Source organism: Schistocerca serialis, chromosome 4 (genome assembly GCF_023864345.2).
Source record: "Schistocerca serialis cubense isolate TAMUIC-IGC-003099 chromosome 4, iqSchSeri2.2, whole genome shotgun sequence".
In the NCBI taxonomy this organism is placed as follows: Eukaryota; Metazoa; Arthropoda; class Insecta; order Orthoptera; family Acrididae; genus Schistocerca; species Schistocerca serialis.
This window is the reverse complement of record NC_064641.1, coordinates 320,610,446-320,626,634: the sequence shown is the minus strand read 5'-3', so window position 1 is coordinate 320,626,634 and position 16,189 is coordinate 320,610,446.

Sequence of the window (16,189 nt, the reverse complement as noted above, 5' to 3'; positions counted from 1 at the left end):
TGGAGGGATCGATTCAATGACTGTGGTTATCCGTTGCCACAGGGTTTCAAGATCTGGTATACGTGCTCGGTAGACCTCGTCCTTGACATAACCCCATAAAAAGAAGTCTAATGGTGTTATGTCAGGAGAGCGTGGAGGCCAAACCGTTGGCCCATCACGACCAATCCATCGCCCAGGAAAGGTCATATCGAGGTAGGCACGGACGTCCAAACCCCAATGAGGCGGTGCACCGTCTTGCTGAAACAAGACATCGGGATGATACTGAAGCAGCTGAGGAACAGGATACAGTTGCAAAATGTCCAGATACACTACAAAAGTGATGGTAGCCTCAGCGAAGAAGAATGGCCCGATAATTCGATCGTACAATAGCGCGCACCAAACATTCACCTTTGGACTGCCTCTGGTGCACTCCATGACCTCGCCAGAGGATTGTGAACCCCAAACGCGCACATTATAGCGAATCACTACTCCACTGACAAAGAAGGTCGCTTGGTCGGAAAAGGCAATTCGTCTGAGATAACCATCATCGTCCTCCATACGTGATAGCATTTCGACCGCAAAGTCATATTGACGTGTACTGTCATTGGGCAACAAGGCCTGAACGATTTGCACTTTGTATGCACGAAACAATAAACGTTTGTGTACAATGTCATGGAGAGAGCTTTTTGCCATCTGTAATTCACGTGAGGCCCTGTGCACCGATATCTTCGGACTTCACAGAAAAGACTGCCTTACAGCTTCCACCCTGTCTGCTGAGGTTCTTGGTCGACCAGACCTCGGAAAGTCAGCAACCGATCCTGTGTTCTTGAACTTCTCATACCAGGCTTTAATGCTCTTGACATGAGGTGGATTCCTTCCAAATGTTGTCTGGAAGTTTATCTGCATTGTGGTTGGTGATTGCGTCCCATGGTACCACAGGACACACTGTGCCTTCTCCTGATTGGTTAACATGGCTTCTTGGGCACTGCACCTCATCCACTACTTACGTACGGCGAACCTGAAACAGAAAAAAAAACTTTGATAGTTGTAAACAACTCGACACAAGTTTCACATCTGTATATTACTTCTAGCCTGAGTTATCAATTTATGTAATCAGGGAAAGTCTTTTCGGACACCCTGTACATTAGTAAAACATGGACTGTGGGAAACCAGAACAAGAGAGAATCGAATCAACTGAGATGTGGTGCTACAGACAGACGAATGTTAAAAATTATATGGACTGATAAGGTAAAGAATGAGTAGGTTCTAGGCAGAATCGAAGAAGTAAGGAATACGTGGAAAACATTGAGAAATAGAAGGGACTGGATGGTAGTATATCTCTCACGAAATGAGGGAGTAACTTTCGTGGTACTAGAGTCTGCTATAGATACTAAATACTGTAGAGGAAGACAAAGGATGGAATACATCCAGCAGATAATTGAGGACGTAGGCTATATGTGATAGGCTAAGTCGAAGTGGTTGGCTCAGGAAAGGAATTCGTAGTGGAGCGCATCGAACCAATCCGAAAACTGATGACTCAAAAAAATGGCTGCCGGTAAGAACTCCCCACGTGGTGAGCCACATCATCAGAAGTACTTCGTGGCTACGATCGGCATCAGCAACATTAGCGCCTGAGTTAAATTCTCACTTGTTTAGGAAATTATATGGGCCTACGTCACGCTGCTCCTGTAAGTCCACTTCGCTGCCCTGACGGATGTGGTGGACTATGTCTCTTAGCCACTCTTCGTGACAACTTTTGACACGGAGTGGACGAGTATCTTCATGAAGGGATATCGGTTGAGGAAATAAAAGCAAAGGTCAAGAGTAGAGTTTATACAGAAGGTGAAAATATATCAGTGATAAGATTTGCTGATGACACTGCTATCCTCAGTTGAAGTGAAGAATAATGACAGGATATGCAGAATGGAACGAACAGTATAGTATATGGATTAAGATTAAATAGAAGTAAGACGAAAGTAATGAGAAGTAGCAGAAATGAGATCATCAAGAAACTTAACATCAGGATTGGGGATTACGAAGTAGATGAAGTGAAGGAATTCTGCTAACTTGGCAGCGAAATAATTCATGACAGTCAGAGGAAGAAGGGCATCAAAATCAGGCTAGCACTGGCAAAACGGACATTCCTGGCCCAGAAAAGTCTGCTAGTATCAAATATAAGCCTTATTTTGAGGAAGACATTTCTGTGAATGTACATTTGTGACACAGCGTTATATGACACTGAAACATGGACTGTGGAAAAACTAGGAAAGAAGAGAATCGAAGCATGTGAGGTATGGATTTACAGAAAAATGTTGAAAATCTGGTGGACTGATAAGGTAAGGAAGTAGGAGACTCTCTGGAGAATCAAGGACGAAAGGAATATATTGAAAACACTGAAAGGTGTCTGTTGGATTCCTTTCATGTTAATTTCTGAAATCTGTTGTCATTTACGGCATAAATTCCTCTTCTAAATTGACTGTGGTGTTTCTGACTATCTGGGAGGAGACTGAGCAGTGAAACGTGCTACTTTTACACATAAACAAGAACGATCTGTCACACTACTACACTTTAAAACACAGTTTATATGTAATTCATGTCACACAGTCTCATACGGAACCTACATCCGCTTTCTTTTATATACTGTATATGATAAGATACTGTCATCCCCCTTCCCTTCTGAGTGAGAGGATGAATGAGCAAATGTATTTCTAGTTGCATGCTGGATGGTAGCAGACAAGCCTGTCTGCTAGAGAACAGTTGGACCAACGTCGGTACAGGTAGCTACGCTTTCTAAAAGCAAAGAGGTTTCTATCCTTAGTATGGTCCTGTCCGTCCCTTGTCATGTTGGTATAGGAAGCTGCCTCTCTGGTCACTTCCGTTTTGTATACGGAAGCACCCTTGGTAGTAGCGCAGGTCAGTCTGTCTGCGGCGAGCGTCTGAAGTGGTAAGATCTCCGGCTAAGCGCGTGTCTGCTAAGTCCGTAGGACAATGGATTTCTTAAGTTCAACCTAACTGAAAATTTAATCACCTTTATTTCAGGTTTAGCTCTAAAATATCTAATGTTATCTTAAATTGCAACGCAGTGTATTTCGAGTGTGAAGTTCAGAATATCTTCCGCTAGTTGCTTTGTCACTACTTTGTCAGTAAAGTGGAACCACGTATTGATCAGTAACTCTAACTAAGATCATCAATCTTAAATGCGAATGTGCGTGAGATTATAACGTCTCGTCTTGACAATATTTTTCAGTATAGCAACTTTTCTTTATGTTCAATCCACGTGGGGTGTACTTTGTGAGACCAGTACCACGTGCTTATACAATTGTTTGACCCATCAGGTTAATAGTAAGACGATAGTAACCAGCTCGAGGTTTTTCTTTTGTAAATTGCTTTTCGATAAATTTATTTTAATTATCAAAATTATTGTGGCGTTACACTCTTTGTGTAAACCAAGTTGACCACGTGAAGCATGTGGTGTAAGCATCAAAGTAGCCCTCAGCTATTCTTTTCGGGAAGATTTCACAGAGAGTTAGTATGAATTTAGTATACCAGTCTATGGTAATTACATGAAGGACAGGATTGCGCTACGAACGTTACTTCTTTGGGTGAAAATTGAATCGGTTGGTTGTGATTAATTTCCTCTCGCACATGTTTCAACGTTCTTCGTGTGTTATTTTATGAATGCAGTGTTGTATGCAGTCTCCCAATCTGGGCTCCATATTTGATGTGTTCCGTAAGATTACAATCTCACATTTTCACAATCCTAAATAAGGCACCAGTTTAGTTATGAATCAAGTTTAATATGCTGAAATTTCAATGATCAATGTTAAAACAAATTTCCAAATATTAACTGATTTATTTCTTTTTATTTAAATTCGCTTTTATATATATATATATATATATATATATATATATATATATATATATATATATATATATATATATATATATATATATATATATCACCGGTTGTCGTATGACTATTAACAGATTATAATTAATGTTAGTCTGGTTGGGAATTTGGTAAGCTAGACTGGATACCTGGTGAAACAGTTGCGCAGTAATGCAAGGTTAACTTCCTCAGATAGCTCGCAGATTTTAACCCGCTTTTATTGTCTATCAGCACCGCTTTCATAGAAAATTAAAGCAACAACCTTAGAACACTACGAAGTAGACGGGGCTGGATGATAGGACACCTGTTAGGACATCAGGGAATAACTTCCATGGTATTGAAGGGAGCTGTAGAAGGTAAAAACTGTAGAGCCTAACAGAGATTGGAATACACCCAACAAATAATTGAGGACACAGGTTACAGTTGCTGCTGTGTGACGAAGAGGCTGGCATAGGAGAGGAAATCGTGGTTGACCTCATCCAACCAGACAGAAGACTGATGACTCAAAAAGAGAGAGAGAGGAAGAGAGATTGAGGACGCCATGTACTTGCCATCTGGAGGGTTATGGCGCTCACCATGATGGGCCCCCACCTTGTAAATATGTAATATGTATGCCCCATCTGGTTCTGTCCCTAGAAGCGACTTAGCTTGAATTTACTCTGAAGAATTGCTCCCTTGTTTCTAGGTTGCTACGAACATCGTCTTCTTTGTAGTATTTTACATTGGAAGGGCCTACAACGACACCTCACCCCCTCCCAGTAGCTGTGCTTCGTCATCCGCATCTTTGCTCCTGTGACATTGGGAGATTCGACATGGCGATGCACAGGCTATACACATCAGTTAGGCTACTCTGCGAATCGTCTGGATGGGATTTATGTCTCGCAGGAGCCTGTCGGCGCTATCCAAGATATATAATACCTGGACCTTGACGTTCACCACCATTGTGCCTAAGTCAACATCATCCTCTTGAATGGCAGGCCTTTGGACCCAATCATGCACTGTGGAATTAAACACGACACATTGCCAGTCCCAATTGTCAGCGGCCTGTAACGGAGGTCTGGACAATGTGCAAACGTCATTCTCTGGTGTATCCTATAATATGGCTTGGTGGCTGGAGTACGACAAGCCCATTCTTGATACACTTTGAGAGGGAGGCGTCTGCATGGAGCTGCCATTCAACAGACTTTGCTGTGCTCCATGAGTTTGATATGCAACCGTCCTCTCCAGCTGCTTAGATGAACTGCAACAGGATTATGACTCATATAGTGGCGCTGAGCAGTCGCAGACTGTAGGGAGTGGTCCTGAGGACCCACCGTCACTATACAGCATGGCGGAAGACCCTCAATGCACCACATCGTGCCTGCCAGGAAGTACCACTTGCAACAACTGTTATGTGAATCATTGGGCCACATGACAGGCAGATATCATGACTGAATTTGTGGAACGCTTTCGCGACATTTACCAGTACGAGTAAATAACATCGATACGGTTTTGTCCCTTATCACTTGGACCATCTCAGTGGTCAAGACAGAAATCCTAACCGAGAACATCACGTGTGACAACGACAAGGAGGCGACAGCGACAAGTGCTTCAAACAAGTCGCCTGGCGTGGCATGGGCTCTTTATGGAATTTAACTGGGAATTCCAGGATTTCGTAATGCCAAGAATGACTGTAATATTCCAACTGTTGACGATGGCTGCGACATTTCTGACAATATTTGTCAAGGGCATTATCACCTCGGTCCACAAGCCAATGCAGCGAACTTTGGTTGGCCATTACTGCCCCTTCCCCAACCATACTTAGTGCTGATTGCAAGATATTTGCACATATTTTGGCTTCACATCACCGTCGCCTCCTACTGAGTATAATATCCACTAAACTATCGACGCCAGTTGATCCCATCAGTGGCCAGATAGCCACTGGTAAATGTCGAGATGTGTTCACAGTGGTGGCTATGTGCGATCTATGTGCAGCAATGGTGGCCACGACTATGATCATGCTTTTGACTGGGAGTGACATAATTGCCTCTTCGCCATCATGGAGTGGATGAGCTTTCTGGACCCTTTCACTGGAACCATATGCCTTCCCAATGCCAGCAGCTGCAGCCTTGTTCAGATTAACGGACATATCACTGTAACGGTATCATTTCAGCACTCCTTGTGTCATGGATGCTATTAATCTTTCTCTGTGCTCTTACTCTGGAGCCGCTTACCGGGAGTCTCGTAAAGCACTTGACAGGTTGTACCCTGTAACAATGCATGTTCCGCTGTCATGCCCTTGAAGATGACCTGTTTCTACTTTTACATTCGTGGGAAGAGACCATATGAATACTTGATCACACACACAAAGACATGACGGCTGTGCTATCAGCATTGCCAAATCTATAGCATTGCCAGTTGGCTACGAACGGACATGAGAAGAATTGGCACGTCTATCTTCCATCCAGGCTACTCCTACCTTGGTATCATCTTTATATACACCACCTGCAACACCATGACACACAACTTCCCGTGTGCCCTCCGAGTCACCACTGTGACCTTTCCACAACATCGCCTCCATTGCCTTACTGCATTGCAATGTATGTAATATTTGAACATCCACGTAGTTTCCAGGCTGGTACATGTAGCACTGGTTCTTCCAATGTCTCTTGGTATTAATCGCAGCCTACTGGCCATGCTGAGCTAGTTCCTGACCGCTGGCAACATTTTTAAGTTTAAATATGATACAATGACTCTCCATTGGAAGGCCTTGGAATTTAGAGTCATCAACGTCTGTTGCCACATGGCAGCCTTATATCAGAACAACATGAACAAACAATTGTTGGGCACAGGGAACTCACTCATGTGACAGCTCCTGGACATTTACCCGCCAGCTTCCATTTCTGTACTGGTGTCAGTAGGTTCAAATGGCTCTGAGCACTATGGGACTCAACTGCTGAGGTCATTAGTCCCCTAGAACTTAGAACTAGTTAAACCTAACTAACCTAAGGACATCACAAACATCCATGCCCGAGGCAGGATTCGAACCTGCGACCGTAGCGGGTGTCAGTAGGGCAAGCTGCGCCTTTGTTCGGGCATTTGTCTCTTTCTTGGACCTTAGTAAGTACACAGCAGTCTCGCATGCACATTCTATCCACCCCAACACCTGAAGATTCTTGGATGCAATTGAACCGTGAATTCACTTTCTAACCTTTTCTTAAGAATTTATTTATTTACTAGCGATTCAACAAGAACATTAACACATTTAATCACACTATGTGAGCGTGGAAGTAGTTGCCAGGGAGTAACTTATGAAATCAAAATCAAACTGCTTTTCACAAATGGGAATTTTATTCCGAAAAGGCTTCTTTTAAAGAAACAGATTTAAAATTATAAGCAGAAAGCACCCTCTAAATATCAAGTTACAATTTATTCAGAGCCAGAAAGAAACAAATTTTTGAGTGTATGAGCTTTCGGGCTGAGAACCTCGTCGCTTCCTTTTGACACGGCCGTAGTCACGACCGCTCACAACAACCTCTGAAAGACTACACTGGTGCAAATCTGCAACACACCAGATTACTTTAAAAGTTTTAACAATTCACACAAGCACAAAAAATATGCACCCCGTAGGAGGAATGGAAATGGTACAAAACACTAAAATTTTAAAAAATTAACTTTGCCACCGAAGGTGCAATCTAGTTTTAACTTCCAAGAAAAGTCTTACGGTGGAAGGGTGGTAACTTTATATATTAAAATGACCATTTAAATAAAATTTCATATAAAATATGAAAGGTTGGCCAACCAAATTAAGATGCTCTACAGTACACAGATACCGCCTCGCAAGAGGATAGGCAAGATCAAAACATATTTCAGTTATTAGGCCGTTACACTCCACGCAATAAATCCGTTCACACACCAAATCCGACACATGACAGAGGCAGCTCCGAACGACAGACAGACACTAACTACCTAACAAATGCGAACGAGAGACAGACGAGCAAGCTGGGGACGATAGATTGACCAAGAAAACAAGTAGAAATTAACAAGAGTAAATCACACAACATATCACCAATCACTTAACTTTTAATAAATTGTGATTTCTGGAGAAGACCTGGCGCACCACCCCCAAATCGTTCTCCCGAACCGTCCGCTGCCAGCTCTTCAATGGACGCAGGAAGTCGCGCCGATCTCCCGTCTTTCCTGGTCCGCACCAACCGACCGACTGCCCGCTGCTGCGTCCGCGACTGCTGCTCCGTCGCGACTGCACTGCTGGTGCGTCTCCCACTCACTTACAGACACACGACGGCGGAAATACTGGCTGGGACCCAACCATGCAGAGGAAACACGCCCACTGACAAAACGACATCCCTGCACCAGGAAAGGACCGAGCCAAGCTCCACAAGGGGCCCAGAAGCGCTCGGAGAACCAGTTACAGCCGGCTGGTGTAGCCAAGGGGTTCTAGGCGCTTCATTGTGGAACCGCGCGACCGCTACGGTCGCAGGTTCGAATCCTGCCTCGGGTATGGATGTGTGTGATGTCCTTAGGTTAGTTAGGTTTAAGTAGTTCTAAGGTCTAGGGGACTGATGACCTCATATGTTAAGTCCCATAGTGCTCAGAGCCATTTGAACCAGTTACACCACGGCGTCGCTGCTCGCACAGGCCAGACTAATGTCGTGAGTTGACTCCTGTCGCTCTCCCGTCGACCGCGAATTCACTACCCCTCGCTATACGACACGGCCCACTGGACTCACGTGGCGACCTCACATGCGCCGACGCTCAAGGCGGACAAGTCATCTTGTGTCTCAGTGCGCGACAGACCAACCGATCGATCCAACCGCCAATGACCGTTGCCTGAGCAACTCGAGCAGACTGGCGGCCTAACGCACAGACTCAGATGCAGGAACTAAGCCCCCGACCGGGCGACCACTCGTTGAGTTCTCTCACTGCGCCACAAATGCGGATGAGGGACAGACTAGCAAGCTGGGGACGAGAGACTGACCCCAGACTGACTCCAGACTCACCCAGACTGACCCATTGGCGAGCTCATGGCGCCCCTTAAATGCACGTGAACAGGCAACCTTGCCCATTTCCCACCAGAGGGAGACACCAAATCTGCGTTTGCCACAGCGGCGCCACCGCCAGAAACGGAGGGCGACTGCTTCACACTACGCGCTGCGGCGCGCTCTTCAAAACAGCAATATTTACCACGGCTAAGCAATCACTGTGTGGCATTCTAGCAACAATGATGAGGTCAAGTATCCATTAACGAGGCAGCACACCCTTTATCAGTCCTACCTCCCAACATTAGTGTGAATGACGGTGCGTCACATCACCTGTAGAAAATTCGCTTCTAACCAGCCTTTACATGCGATTGGTTTGACGGATACACCTTTGTGCTCTACCTACCACTCGGTGGATGATGACACCCATCGCCTGACCTGTGCCATTGCTCGTGAAGTATGAACGCTGGGGCAGTAAATTGTCAGCTGTTTCCTCTGCACTTCTCCATCTGTCATCGAACCATATGCTTTCATTCATCCAGAGAACACATGTTTCCCTGCAGCAAGGACCTACGGGATAGTGTTGGTCTAAGGATGGACAGTCATCTACCTTTATGGAGACGGTGTCAAATCGCAGCTCGGTCTTCGAATCGTACATTGCAGTGAATGAATGACGTACAAGCTGCTGTTCTCATTTGGCCCCGTTACCTCTGTAAGGTTTTGTGCGATTTCCAGTGCATCTGGAACGTGCCTGAAATGGTTGGCTCGACTGCTTTCGAAGGGCGCCACTAACACCCCTTCACATTAACCAAGCCCCTGGGGAATGCAGTGCCTGATACCACACTGTCCTTGTTTCCCATTTCTCCTCTCCTGTCCCTGCCGGCCGGTGTGGCCGTGCGGTTAAAGGCGCTTCAGTCTGGAACCGCGTGACCGCTACGGTCGCAGGTTCGAATCCTGCCTCGGGCATGGATGTGTGTGATGTCCTCAGGTTAGTTAGGTTTAATTAGTTCTAAGTTCTAGGCGACTGATGACCGCATAGTGCTCAGAGCCATCTCCTGTCCCTACCACTGCTGCGCCACACGATGGAATTTCGTGATTGTAAAAGAGTACCTTTTTCACTCACTCCCCCTTCTTGTCACCTTCCAGTTCGTTAGTGGTATTAAAGCATTGCTAGGCCTCATGCTGTTGACGCCTGCCCACTCTGCAGTGTCATCGACCTGGAGGCACCCCACACATGCTCATATCTCATCATTATTATCTTACGTCCAGTGAAAACAAACAGTCAGTTTACTCCATTTGCATTTTCTGACGATATCAGCTGATTTGCTTTTATTTTAAAGTAAAGTTTATATTTCCCTTTCATGTGACCATTAAAAACATACATAAATATATATATAAAAGTTAAACATAGGACGTGGAAAATATACCAACACTACAAAAAACGGTGAGACAGTGCAATGCTGTGGGAAAAGCTATGCAAACTCGCTAACGTTCAAGTCGCATCCGTGCCAATTTTTTTTTTTTTTCAAGCTTGTTCCAATTTGTATTTCCACAATGAGCTGCCTTGCCTATTTCTTTCTGTTACTGTTACCTTTATTTAATCATTAAGATGTTACATCAACTTCTTACAGACATAAACGCCCACTTATGATAAAGTAAACTCGTCTGTATCCAATGAGGTACAAACTACAATAAGTAAGCTACGTTTGATTGCACAGTAATTCCATTCTGTACATTTGACATCAAGGCTTACATCCTCAGAATCAGTACGTACATGTACGAGCGACATTCACTTTACAGATGTTCAAAGCCACCATTTGCAAAGAGTTTGCCATGCGCTATACAATACTTTGCTGGACCTTGTGCAACACACCTGCATCCCCCAATGCCAATGTGGCATGTATGCGAGATATTAGGTCCTGAAAATCCATGTGTGGAATACTGAGCCATGTCAGCTCCCTTGCCTTTTACAAATTGCCCGCTTCTTTCACATTATTTCGCATGCGACGAATATATGTGCTGTTCATCTAGGGGGCGTGTTGGTGGTTTTACGATCCGGAGAGCGAGGCGTTGCCGGGAGGGGTGGGGGGTGGGGGGTGGGCGGGTAGTGAGCTGAGAGCAGTGGTGCTTGGGAATCTTGGGAATGCTTGGGAAGCGACGTCATCCTCTCCAGTGTCAATGGGGTCACGTGGCTCGAAAGCGAAGATCGAACTACTGCATGTGATTGTGACCTCTCTAGCCACATAAGAATCTCACTGCCCCATCTGTCTCATTCACGGTACATTTGTTCAAATGTGTGTGAATTCCTAAAGGACCAAATTGCTGAGGTCATCGGTCCCTTGACTTACACACTACTTAAACTAACTTACGCTAAGGACTACACACACAACCATGCCCGAGGGAGGATTCGAACCTCTGGCGGGAGGGGTCGCGCTATTCGTGACATGGCGCCTCAAACCACGCGGCCACTCCGCGCGGCGGTACCTTTGTATATCAGAGAATAACCGAGTGGCGTTTCGTATTAAGCTTCTAAGACAATGCTCAGCAGCACTTCTGGAATTATTTTCTGTTCTAACATCTTGTTTTGTGATAACCACAGTGCTTGTTTACTCAGCTTTAGCCATCTCGCTGAGCGGTGCAACTGCGGTAGTGTTGAGCGTGCGCTTGTTCCAGCGTCGCGGGCGGTGTGATATACCGCCTAATGGGACTCTCGGACCGTAGCACATTAGCAGATGCTTCAACACGCCATGCCAGCTTGCGCCGTCTTTGCCGAGGAGTACACTGCTTGCTAATTGTAATCCATTAACTGTTTCATGTAATTGCTGTTTCCCCATTCTAAAGGCTTAAGCGGTTAGTGGAGGTCGCCCCTCGCTAACTTACGTAATTAATCTAGTAACTATTTCACATAACTGCTGCTTTTATGATCCTAAGGGACTAAGCCGCCGGTTATTCTATGCCAGTTTGGTACCGTTTTTTAATGGTGTAATATATTTTTAAACTTTGCCAAGTTTCTTAAATTAGGCCATAGCGCCAAATATTAAATTTATTTTTCCACTGAATTGATTCTAAAGTTAGCTACGGCGCTGGAATTTTTTTCTCAACCGGAGGTATAGAGGCAGCGCCTTGTCCTGATGCTTCTTCTTTGCTATTTTTTTAAATTCTAAAATTCAGTTCAGTTTCATGACGGTTTAAATGCTGAGTCAGCCCAATGGGGAAACTTTGAAACGTTCTTGTTAAAGGCTATGGAAAATTGTAATTGATTTAGTTACGCCCGTTACTGTTGTCCAAAGTTTTGCCATTTGTTAAAATATGTTTAGTCTGGCTTAAATGATGATAACATATGGCCGTAATTTGACATTTTAGGTATGCAGTTTTATGGGCTTGCTTATAAAGAGTTAAAATTTGATAAAATGCACTATTTGATTTTTTTAACTGTTGCCGGTTTTCAATTCGTTGTTCACTTCGTTTTCCTTTATTTACATGTCCTCAGTTTTTTTCTTACTATTTATAGTGTGTTTTTTAAATGGTAATAAGGATTGTCAAATGGTTAATGATGTGTACTTAAAACATTGCCCAAGTTCTGTCACGTCTGAAAGGTCAGATTTCAAGTACTAAAAATTTCTTCCTATAAAGTGCCCCTACAAATAAAAATCTAGTAAATTAAGGTCCAGTGAACTTGAAACCTACAATACTGGGCGTTCACAGCGATTATGTTTCTGTGGAAAAACTTCATGTAAATAGTTACGCACACTAATGCTGAAGTTTGGCGGTGCACCTCAATGCTGCATCATAGCTGCCGCCGAGAGGACCTTTCTCCGACGCTTCAAGCAAGGTATTGCAATGAAAGGTACCGTACAGGGGCACATAACCTGTCCGCCAGTAGATGAGGGCGCAAAAACACTCTTCCCACAATTGAAGCACACAAGTTTACTCCCAAGCATGGCTGAAAGCCGCATTGAAGAGTGACATGTCGCTTGCTTTCCGACCAATAATGGCTGTTGTGGAGTCTGTAAATACCTTCACATGTGAAGTTAGATTGGTCACTATATGCCACAGTAGTTACAGTAGTTATAAAATGTTGGCTCTCTTGGACTTGGTACAAGAGCCCTTTAGAAAACCCTACTCGTCAAATGCAGTCTTCTGGCCGCTGATGTCGAGTTAATGTGTAATGATATGGAAGCGATTCTTTATTGTGCAACACTTGAACATTCAGTCTTTGATATACCTAGTACTCACTTGTAATATCATGGGTACTTGGTCGTGATCACTGGTGAACGCTTTTAGGTATCGATTCCTCTATGGAGTATGTTTCGTCCTCAGACGAGCTCTGTACATTACTTGTGGATGAAGATAACTGGTTTTCCGATGGTATTGCGCCACACAACGAAAAACATTCTTCAGCTGTGGTGGCTCTAATCTTGGCGATATGCATTCCACTGCCACCACTTCCTACGTAGGTTGCCAGTATCTACCCTGTCGTTTTTAGCGAGCTAAGGTCGTTGGCTTAGGTTTGTGATTGGTTTGGCGGTGTCTGCAGAGTGGGTTGGCTGAGGGACACGTGGATGGCACGTTGTGGATTTTCGGGGACTCCAGCTGTCCGGTACAGGTCTCGAGGAGTGGCGTAAGGCCGAATCGGTCGGGGGCAAGCCTCGCCGGCTCATTTATGAATTGGCAGCGGCGGGCGGTGCGTAGACAGACGGACGCTGCGTGCAACTTCGTCGGCAAGTTCCTCACCTACTCTGCAAACTTGAGATTTTCGGCACCTCGACGATCGCCTGAATGGGTTGAAGGCATTAAGGCCCTGGCTGGAATCCTGCAAGTCATGGTTGCTTCATACCTGAGTGGATGTAAGTGTTGTTTTCTTATTTTCAGTACTTGATATTGCAAGGCTATGTACCTGTTACACGGAACTGTACTTGTCGTATTAACGCTCCTACGAGTATTTGAGGGCATGACCATCGGTCAGTGTTACTAATTGCAATTTGTGTTCTAGTCCACATGTCGTGCAAGTGTAAGAGTATGTGCTGGATAGGTTCCGAGGAGGGAACGTGATTTGTGTAGAGGCAACGGGTTACATTGTTATGTTAGCGTTATTGCATCAGCAGGGGCCACGCGGACTGGCCGCGTGGTTTGAGGTGCCATGTCACTGATTACGTGGCCCCTTCCCTCTGAGGTTCGTGTCCTCCCTGGTGCATGGGTGTGTGTGTTGTTTTTAGCAAAAGTTAGTTTACGTAATGTGTAAGTCTAGGGAGCGTTGACCTCAGCCGTTTGGTCCCTTAGAAATTCACACATTTGAACATTTCATACACACAGCATCAGCAGGCGCTGATATGATCACTTGTAAGGTTTTAAAGAGTGTTAAATTTAACCTGTATTGGTACCCCCTTTACAAATAATTTATGTTTTTTATTTTACTCCCTGGCTGTACCTGTGTAAAGCTTTACTTGCGCTCATTACATGTTCCCTTTTCATATGTGTTGACAGGGTAGCTATGGCGGCAAACGACGCGTTCCTTTTTGCGGGGCCCGAAACAGAGGCGTGTTTGTTTGTTGGCGCGGCATTCCGCCGGTCTACCAGCCGCATCCTGGTGGCTCGTGTAAAGTTGACCGTCTCATGCGTGCCACGGCGGAATGTCGCCGTTTAAGTGGGAACTAGCAGTCAGATCTGTTTGCTGAATTTGAGGAGCTCAGGAGATTAAGGCGTGTGTTCGCAGGGATGAGGTTCTTCCTCATTATACTGCTGTAACTACACGTTCAAAACTGCACTCTTATTACTACTTCTCAGCACGTTAAGTTTAAGGCATATTACTTATCAATATAAACCGCCGAACCGTACTTTGATCCACAGTCATTAGCTACTATACTTGATGTAATGTTTGGCTGTTCGTTCCTTGTTCGCTGGGATAGCCGTCTGCCGTAGCTCTCAGTTTACTTTGAATTTTGGCAACTGTATATTTATTACAGGCTGTGCCAAAGTTTCTGCTGGTGTGTACCAGCATAACCCAAAATTTTGAATTTTTAGGCAGTTGTATATTTATTATGGGTTGTTGTTAATGTATGGTTGGAATATACGTGTAGGCTTATATGTTTAAATTTTATACCTTCCCAGTTGGTATGATTGAAGGACTGTGTATTTTACTGCTTAAGGGACTTCCTTATTAACGGTTAAGCACTACTAAGCGGCTTTATAACAGCTGCAATCATTGGCTTGTCTTGTGATCATTCCCGCATTTGGATGAATGTTGCCCCATTTTGTAATGTTTACCAGAGCTTGCAGTTTGGTAGCACATTTAACAGCTGTTATCGTAATTCATTTCATTGATAAAATTGATAGTTGAATCTGCTTGCAGCCACGCCCAGTTGATGTGACTTTTCTCGTTCTTGGAAACTCTGTACTTCCGATTTTCATGTCCTTCCCTTAAAGGCATATTTGTTAACTTTTTTTTTAATAATGTTGGCCTCTGCAAGTTTTGGTGAGGATTCAGAATCTTTTAACAAGTTTTTAAATTGTAATGTTAGTGTTGTAGCTAAGTAAGAAAGACAAAACAACAAATGAACAAATATGTGGGTCCACGGTCCACCTACCCTTTCACGTCATTTGTTTTTCTTTTGGCTATTGCAGCCGGCCGAGCGGTTCTAGGTGCTTCAGTCTGAAATCGCGTGACCGCTACGGTCGCAGGTTCGAATCCTGCCTCGGGCATGGATGTGTGTGATGTTCTGAGGTTAGTTAGGTTTAAGTAGTTCTAAGTTCTAGGGGACTGATGAGCTCAGATGTTAAGGCACATAGTGCTCAGAGCCATTTGAACCATTTGTGATTATTGCAGGAACATGTTTCTCCTTTTCAAGGAATTATACGTTGGTGCTGTTTTCAGGGGGACGTCACTTAGCATGGATTTCACAAGGTGTCCCATAATCTCGAGTTTGAAAAAGGAATTTCTGCAATATGAGTTGAAGGATCGTCAGCCGGCCGTAGTGGCCGAGCGGTTCTAGGCACTTCAATCTGGAACCGCGTGACCACTAAGGTCGCAGGTTCGAAACCTGCCTCGAGCATGGATGTGTGTGATGTTCTTAGGTTAGTTAGGTTTAAGTCCCATATTTCTCAGAGCCATTTGAACCATTTTTGAAGGCTCGTCAACTTTGAGATGAAAGTAGCGTTCTGAAATTGGCGACCAGGTTGCGTGTGACAATTTACAGGCTGCTGAGTCTTTGGGCGGATATTGGTGGGGAGGTATGTGCCTCTCTTCATTTCATTTAAGTTGCGTTGGATGAGGTACAGTGAATCTTACCTTTCTGGAAGATATCCAACCTAAAACTATGCAGGTCTATTGGATTCAAGCGCATCT